This window comes from Micropterus dolomieu, linkage group LG20 (genome assembly GCF_021292245.1).
Source record: "Micropterus dolomieu isolate WLL.071019.BEF.003 ecotype Adirondacks linkage group LG20, ASM2129224v1, whole genome shotgun sequence".
Classification (NCBI taxonomy): domain Eukaryota; kingdom Metazoa; phylum Chordata; class Actinopteri; order Centrarchiformes; family Centrarchidae; genus Micropterus; species Micropterus dolomieu.
The window spans coordinates 2,271,570-2,281,018 of NC_060169.1; the positions used below are offsets into that span (position 1 = coordinate 2,271,570).

At 43.1% G+C, this 9,449-nt stretch overlaps 1 long non-coding RNA gene across 1 annotated transcript; it reads left to right on the forward strand.

The window, feature by feature from the left end:
• Window positions 1-2,081: 2,081 nt before the first annotated feature.
• Window positions 2,082-4,562, forward strand: LOC123958930. The gene is made up of 2 exons (XR_006822185.1): window positions 2,082-3,460; window positions 4,166-4,562. It is a non-coding gene; the product is annotated as an uncharacterized LOC123958930 (long non-coding RNA).
• Window positions 4,563-9,449: the final 4,887 nt, after the last annotated feature.

Sequence of the window (9,449 nt, forward strand, 5' to 3'; positions counted from 1 at the left end):
AAACATCCTTTATAAGGCTGAAACACCCTTTAAAAACATGAAACGTCCTTTATAAAGCTGAAACATCCTTTTTAAACCTGAAACACCCTTTATAAACACCCTTTATAAACATCCTTTATAAGGCTGAAACACCCTTTAAAAACATGAAACGTCCTTTATAAAGCTGAAACATCCTTTTTAAACCTGAAACACCCTTTATAAACACCCTTTATAAACATCCTTTATAAGGCTGAAACACCCTTTAAAAACATGAAACGTCCTTTATAAAGCTGAAACATCCTTTTTAAACCTGAAACACCCTTTATAAACACCCTTTATAAACATCCTTTATAAGGCTGAAACACCCTTTAAAAACATGAAACGTCCTTTATAAAGCTGAAACATCCTTTTTAAACCTGAAACACCCTTTATAAACACCCTTTATAAACATCCTTTATAAGGCTGAAACACCCTTTAAAAACATGAAACGTCCTTTATAAAGCTGAAACATCCTTTTTAAACCTGAAACACCCTTTATAAACACCCTTTATAAACATCCTTTATAAGGCTGAAACACCCTTTAAAAACATGAAACGTCCTTTATAAAGCTGAAACATCCTTTTTAAACCTGAAACACCCTTTATAAACACCCTTTATAAACATCCTTTATAAGGCTGAAACACCCTTTAAAAACATGAAACGTCCTTTATAAAGCTGAAACATCCTTTTTAAACCTGAAACACCCTTTATAAACACCCTTTATAAACATCCTTTATAAGGCTGAAACACCCTTTAAAAACATGAAACGTCCTTTATAAAGCTGAAACATCCTTTTTAAACCTGAAACACCCTTTATAAACACCCTTTATAAACATCCTTTATAAGGCTGAAACACCCTTTAAAAACATGAAACATCCTTTATAAAGCTGAAACATCCTTTATAAACCTAAAACATCCTCTATAAAGCTGAAACATCCTTTATAAACCTAAAACATCCTCTATAAAGCTAAAACATCCTCTATAAACCTAAAACATCCTCTATAAAGCTAAAACATCCTTTATAAACCTAAAACATCCTCTATAAAGCTGAAACATCCTTTATAAACCTAAAACATCCTCTATAAAGCTGAAACATCCTTTATAAAGCTGAAACATCCTTTATAAACCTAAAACATCCTTTATAAACCTGAAACCTCCTTTATAAAGCTTAAACACCCTTTATAAACCTGAAACATCCTTTATAAAGTTGAAACACCCTTTATAAACCTGAAACATCCTTTATAAAGTTGAAACACCCTTTATAAACCTGAAACACCCCTTAAAAACCTGAAACACCCTTTAGAAACCTGAAACATCCTTTATAAAGCTGAAACATCCTTTTTAAACCTGAAACACCCTTTATAAACATCCTTTATAAACATCCTTTATAAGGCTGAAACATCCTTTTTAAACCTGAAACACCCTTTATAAACATCCTTTATAAACATCCTTTATAAGGCTGAAACACCCTTTAAAAACATGAAACATCCTTTATAAAGCTGAAACATCCTTTTTAAACCTGAAACACCCTTTATAAACATCCTTTATAAGGCTGAAACACCCTTTAAAAACATGAAACGTCCTTTATAAAGCTGAAACATCCTTTTTAAACCTGAAACACCCTTTATAAACATCCTTTATAAACATCCTTTATAAGGCTGAAACATCCTTTTTAAACCTGAAACATCCTTTATAAACATCCTTTATAAACATCCTTTATAAGGCTGAAACACCCTTTAAAAACATGAAACGTCCTTTATAAAGCTGAAACATCCTTTTTAAAGCTGAAATATCCTTTATAAACCTGAAACATCCTTGATAAACATGAGATGAAGCTATGTCTGAGCAGCGACAGGGTTCCTCAGGCCGAGTCCTCCTCGGCTCCGAGGTGGCAGCTCTGTTGGCAGCTCTCCATTATTTACAAGAGAGCAGAGAATGTGACACAGATTTCCAGAACACGGTGTTCTGGGCGAACTGAACCCCCCCCCCACCCGTCCTCGCTGTGGCTGCGTGGGCGGAGCGCCGGCCCAAACAAATCCAGTCTTTGTCCCCATGCAGAGCGAGGAGGAGAACACCAGACACCTGCTGTTCAGACAGAAACACTTATCCGTCCACGACATCCAAGAGGTCGATGTCACGTGATGAAGCTGAGAGTCCTGAGGTTCAAGGAGGGACTGTGAAACTGATGATCTGCAGCCTCGTCATGACACAAACACTTCCTGTCGGGTATTGAAGTAGTACTTCTGTACAGTCAGAGTATTACCTGCTGTGGACAGGGTTTTGTCCCAGCCCGGCTCAGAGGGAGGACAAAGAGGAGAGGACAGCACAGGAATTCTTACTAAAGATTTATTTAACAAAATGTAAATTAACCTCTGGATCTAATAAGCATGTTAATCAGTAACCTCAGCAGCCTGTTGTGTGTCTGTATGTGTGCACAGTGAAGTGTGGCGAAAAAATACACAAGGAGAAACCGAACCCAGACAGCAGGCCATCGACCCAGAGAGACTGGACCCAGCAACTTATAGCTCAGCAGCAGCAGATGGTGATCAGTAACTGTAGCTGTGTAGAAATGCAGTCCCATAGACCTGAGAAACATGGACCTGAGAAACACGGACCCGAGGACCATGGACCTGAGGACCACTGTGATGGCCCCTCTGCAGGGTTCATACTGTTGTTGGTGTGCTGTCTGTCTCCAGGGCTGCAGACCTGATTGGCAGAGTAATCAGTGGCGTGGGACACACCTGGGCCCTGGTGTGCCCCATGCATATAAGCCAGAACAGCAGTCAGTCTGGGTTGGACCTCTTCATCTCACGGCTTCCTTTGTTTGTTTGGTTTCTTGTCTTTGTTTTCACAGCACAACATCCATGCAGCACATTTTCACTCATCCACTCCCTACACTACTGACACTACAGATTCTTCCCACTCACTGGTTTCACTTATTTTCTTATTAATAAATCACTTTGTTATTTAGTTTACCCTTGTGTCTCCCGTTTTTGTTACAGTCAAACATGGACTTGACGACCACAGACCTGAGGTCTTCAGGAATGTGTTTCAACTGGTTGTAATAGTTCATGTCAGTTGGTATCGGCTGTGTTTCACGCTGTCCAGCTGACCTGCGGCCTCAGCTCATGAAGTCTTTTGTCCACAGCAGGGACTCGCTCTGCTTCCCGGCCTGGACTCAGACTCTGACTGTGGATAAGGACCTCGTACAGCCCCTCTTCAAAACACCCAAACTCTCCCTTCAGTGTCCTCTGACTCTTAAATTTCTGTCCAGCTCATCTATAATTGAAAGAAACATAATGAATTACAGGTTTTTAATAATGACCATCTCTGCAAACTAAACAGTCAGTGTGAGCTCCAGGACTGTGATGAGGAGGAGGACTCAGGAAGGATGCTCGTCTTGGTTAAATATTAACCACTTGGCGTCTCGTGGAGATTTCAGGTAAAGAAAAATAAATAAAAGCTAAAGTTTCTTCTCTGCTTGTTTGAACATTTCTTGATGTGAGAGGATGATTGTTCCAGCTCTTCCCGGTTCAGATGTCAGATTCTTATCTTTAGTTCTCCCACCAGTCGAGTGCCGCAACCTCAGCCTAACAAAACGGGTTAGGCCGGGTTCTGTACCACACGCTGTTGGGGGCAGAGGGGGGGGGGGGCAGGCAGCTCTTTCAGCTGCTGGCTGTTTCTCAGCTGAAGATGTGGAGCCGGACTGAGTGACAGCATGTGGGGGCGGGGCTGCAGCGTGAGCATGAGCAGTGATTGACACAACTTTAGGGACAGGTCCTGGCTCTGATTGGTTGTTTTGTTCAGGGAGCGGTGGATTCCTGCAGATGGGTTAGAGTTAAGCTGTTTGGCATTGTCAGAGAAGACTTGGCAAGTTTTTCATGGCTGCAACCCACAAATGCTTGCTCCTTACAAAAAGAGACAGGCTTTCCAAGTCTACAAGATTTATTGCCAAAGAGCGAAACAAAGAAATAGTCTACCGAAGAGATTTCCCTACTTTTTGTGAGTGGTTTATATATAAACACATCCTCATTCTGCAGTTCCCCCAAACAAACAGCTCAATTTCAAAAACTGAAAGAAAGGGATAATCATAAAAACACAACTTCCTCTTTAATCTGATCTCTCCTGTGTGTGTGTTTGATCACAGGTGTGCAGGAGTCGGTTCACCTGCTGCCAGTCATCTTCCCTCCGCTCTGCTTCAGAGACCTGGTTCCTGTCTCAACACTCCAGATCGTAGCCTGAGCCAGGTGTCAGTTTCGGTCCAGGGAAGTTTGTTCTGCCTTGTGTATCTGACACCTGAACCCGACAGCCTCCTTGTCCGGACCTGACTCCTGCCTCGCTGCATTTGTGTTTTCACCTACAACAGTTTTAACACAATATGTGGCTTTTTAGACCAGATTTGATTCAATAAAACAATAAGGAGCACTAAAACTGTTTCCTTTCAACCAGCTCAGGGCTTTGTCTGTAATTCAGTGTGACTAATATGTAAAAACTGCATTTCAGTTTAATGAGTTATCTTTTAAATAAACCTTCATGGAGACACACGCTTGTTTCTTTAATTTTGCACAAGAGTGAATGAATCACCATCGCCTTCTATGTACAAGCTAACGGCTCTATTAGTCCCTACAAACTGTCCGCACAGTTACGAACAGTAATGTCCGATTTATTTTTACCCATAGGCGTGCATAATGTGAAATGAATAACTGATGATGATGTTCAATGAGAGATGCATTCTGAAAGAAGGTAAAGTCACTTCAGATGTTTTACATTTCTGCCCGCCGGCATCTTCATGTCAACAACTAAAACACACCCTGTTTGTTTGTAGGCGAACATGAAATGAATGTAGAATGATGCCAAATAATCAGTAGATCCGCTGAGGAATGGGTCTCAGTATAAAAGAAGAGAAATAACTTCAACAACATTCCTCTCCGCTGGCTTCTAACAGATGCTTCACTGGATAACAGCAGTGTTGTAAACAACAGTAATGTGGCAGCAGGCAGAAGAAGCTGAATCCAGACGTGGACCAAGTTCTCCCTGGTGGCTACAAAGCTCATGGCCCCACAGAAAACAGGGCCACATTACAGACACTTCCTATCTTAAGTCTAAAGTTAAAGCTGGATTTATCCTTCTGTGTTGAATCTACGGCGTAGCCTGACGTGCACCTCCCCAAAAATGTAACTACATGTCACGGCGGCGAAGACCTCAAGAGCTGTGAGCCGGCTAACTTCCTGTTTTGTCGCGTAAAATAATAACCGTGTGGCGCTGGATCAGCAGGCAGAAACCCGTATTATGAAGGGAGTAAGGGCTAACGTTACCGTGTGTTTCAGTTTCCTATGTTATTTAATGATATAAATAAAACGAGTGCTTAGCCATCAAACACGTCTGTAGGATCTGTCACCAGTTCCACCTTCTGACATTTAGATTCTGTAGAAGCATTAGAGAGCAGTTAGCAAACAGGACCTGGTGGAAAAGTTAAAGTTGGGAACACTGAACAGTTATCTGAAGTCTGTAAAGTCTTCTTTCCTAGATCAGGTCCTAACCCTCATTGCCGTGGTTTCCAGGGAGTTTCTGTAATACGTCCCCAGCTTCCATCTCGGTGAGAGCTGGGTGGCCTTAACCTGAGACCCTCAAACATCGTCTCTACCTGGGGACCTCTGTTTCTGGCCCCACGATGACACGAGTCCAGTGGTTAGTGTGTAATCAGGTTTAAGTTTAAGTTCTGGCAGAAGCAGTCGGCCGTGTTGCTGCAGATCTGGGATCAGACCTGTGTGCAGTATCAAACAGTGTTATCAACTCTATAAAACAAGAGCTTCATGTGATATAATATCTGTGAGAAATAAACTTTTAGATTATTAGATGATTAGTACTCACTGTGTTGTAGTGTTTTAACTTTCAAAGTAAGATGGACGTGTTAAAAGGATCATTCTCTTCTGATGCGTGACACTAAGGGGGCTGTGACGACTTTACCTCGTGCTTTAACACAGCTGTGACCTCAGGAAGAGCCCGGGACCTTATGTTGAACCCCAGACTAAATGAACATTCTCATGAGGTCACCACTTGTTGTTTCTTTGCTACTTGGGAGCATTTAAGGGAGAGAGATGCTGAATGTTGAGAGAGAACAGCGATCTTCTCTCAGGGCGCACGATAAAGACTTCATTCATCACATTTGGACTCTGTGATCTTTCTTGGAAAGAACATGTTTCTGATGAATCAGAGATGATCAGTGTTTCTGGAGCAAACTCTACTGCAGAGAACTGAAGCCCCAAACAGTCCCAATGAAACGGTTTAAGGCACCACGTGCAGGAAGCAAAGGTCTCGACTGTAGGTGGAGACAGACTGAAGAAACATCTTGGACTGCACAGAGTTGAACTTTTGAGTGTGAACTTGTTTCTTAGCTCGCCGTGGGGAAGAAAAAGTCTTTCTACCACCTACCGAGAGAACATTCCCTCTGACGTGATTTACTTTAAACCTCTTTACTTTCAAACTTTTCTCCCGTGAAAAGCTTCAGTGAGTGTGTCAGTGTCCCGACGCCACTAAACTCTACATTACTAAACATTCTGCATGTCAGATCAGGAGTAAGCACGAGGGCCGGTATTATAGACCTCTTAGGAAGCATAATCCTGATCATAATGCGCTAATTGTTCCCAAATGTTAGAGCAGAGTGTGGAGGAGGAGGTGGAGGAGGAATGAAGGAATCCACCCAGACACACATTAGAGAAACACTTTAAAGCATCACGTGGCGATCTGGTAGGCAGCTTTGGTTATTAGCAAATATCAAAGAGATGTATTTATAAATGATGAATGGGTAGGTAGATGAATAAATGCAGGGCACCCCCTGCGATCAGGGACCAATAACCGTCAGTCAACCACAATGATGCCAATATTTAAACAATTCATGAATAAGGTGGACATGAAAGCTTTTATTACAAGAGGCTTCATTTAACCTTAGAACAGATCAATAACCAATAACTTCAGCCGATAAACCACTATTATCAATAAAGCACACAACAATCAGCAAGTGTGTGTGTGTAGGTGAGTAAAGGAAGACATCTCCATCAGAGCGTCTCGATTATTTCATAAGCTAAAAGTTGAATTCTGTTTCCCCGTCCTGTCATGTCAAGTTTACAGCTTCTTGTTTGGCTAATGTCCCACCATATTTGCTGTGACTTTACTGCACACATGGAAACATTTAAAATGACTGGCAGCCGCCTCTCTGATCATGAAAGGAAATCGTTAAAGAAAACACTGACATATCAATCAAACACAGAATAAAGAAACCAGTGTAGGGGAGACACGCGACTCAGACTGGTTCATCAGATGTTCTAGGATCCAGACGGATTTAATGAAGCGCCATTATAAAAGCAATGTGCCAAAGTACAAGCACACCTGACTTTTAAAGGGAACGGGTGATGACACTCTGATTGGTGTATTACATGTTACACCTAAAATACACCACAGACCAAGTACAACCATTTTGGACCATGCGCCCGACGCACTGACCTTTTATTATATAAACTAGCAACATTGGACTGCGGCATGCGCTTCACGCCTTAGATTGTTAAAACGGGGCCCACAGTTCAGGACAAACACGAGTAGCGGCCCCACATTGTGGAACCAATACAACAACAAAACGTGCCCAGAAGGGCGTGAACAGGACGAGGAACACAGCGGTGTAGTGAGCACAGAGAGGCTCAGCGGAATACTTCTCTCCGTGAAGAAAACCCTAAATCTGGATCTTCCCTCTCCAGGTGTGACCTGTCCAGTGAGTTAGGACCTTTACCTGGGGATGGTAAAGGTGAAGCAGGTCAGCTCCTGCAAGCAGAGCCGAGGAAGAAACAGGAACACAAACCAAACTAATAGGAAGCTTCATGTTCTGGGAAACCGGACCCGGGACTGAAATGAGAACGGGAAACGTTTGCCGTAGAGCTAACCGAAGGTCTCGACCTGGAGAGCAACATGCATGTTTGAAGGCCAATAATCCAGCCTACAGACGTGGAACCAGCTGGTTCAGAGAGCCACCAGGTGAGTCCAGTGGGGCTGCTGTCACAAACGATTATACAGCATATGTTCACAGCTTTAGATATTTGAATGTACAAATCCCTGTAAACTCCCCAGAGTCCTCACAGACAGACTGACAGCAACGTCTGGATCAGATTTCATCTTCTGCACTTGAAGCAACATGTCAACTCAGAGCTATTTTCAGTCAGAACCAGCGTTATCTCCGCGGCTACGCTCCAGTTCTTCTGGCCTCCATGTTGTTCTTCTGTAATCCTGACAGGTAGGTTCATGTTAGAGGAGGATCCTGTCAGATTAATCATCACCCTGTTACACAAGACTGAGTAGAGAAGATCCACACAGAAATCTGCTGTTTCAGTCGTCCACTGGGTTTAATGTCTGGTTACATGTCCACAGTTTAGTTAAAACATCATCATGAAGCTGCTGATTCTCCACTGAAGCCTGTCTGCCATCCGTGTCATGTTTCATCTGTGTTGTCCTGTTAATCACTCTTCTGCACTATTAATGAACATCCCCCAGAGAAAAGAAAATGGAAAGACATCCGCTGTGCAAAGGTTTACTGATCATCACAGTTCAGACGACGGCAGAGCAGCGGAAAAGGAAAGCTAAAGAGATGCAGGTAGATCCCCCACAGGTGTTCTGATCAGCGACAGAAAATAATCTCATGGTGCAGTTTGCAAATATCACAAAGGTCAGATTTCCATGAACGAGGTCACTCCTGCTCTCCCTTCAGATTTGAACGATCCCTTTGATACTAACTGTACCAAACTGTACCTGACTTGACAGCAGTGTTTTTATACCCCACACCTGCAGTCGCCTACAGCTCACATTTGATTATCAAATCAGCGAAAGTCAATTGTTGCCTTCTGACTACTACAATACCCACGAGCCTCAGCTGCTAATGCCAGAGAAGAAGCCAGTCAGAGGTGTGAATCAGAGCAGATTCTGAAAAACTGATTCAGATTGAAAAGTGAATTAACTGAAGCTGCAGATTGTGAAAAGTCACTTCTCTCAGCAGGCTCATCTTTAGCTTCAGCTCTGTGATTTGGTGCTTGTCAGTGAAATGCAACCTTGGAGTCATAGTTGAATGTCCACAGATGTTCATCACCAACACTGAACATAAGGAAGATGAGGCAGTCTGCAAGAACCAGGCTGTGACGATGGTGCATCCTGACGTGTTGAACTCACCACGCAGACCCAGCAGACCCTGTTGACCCAGCAGACCATGCAGACCCATCAGACCCCGCTGACCACGCAGACCCAGCAGACCCTGTTGACCACGCAGACCCAGCAGACCCTGTTGACCCAGCAGACCATGCAGACCCATCAGACCCCGCTGACCACGCAGACCACGCAGACCCAGCAGACCCTGTTGACCCAGCAGACCATGCAGACCCATCAGACCCCGCTGACCA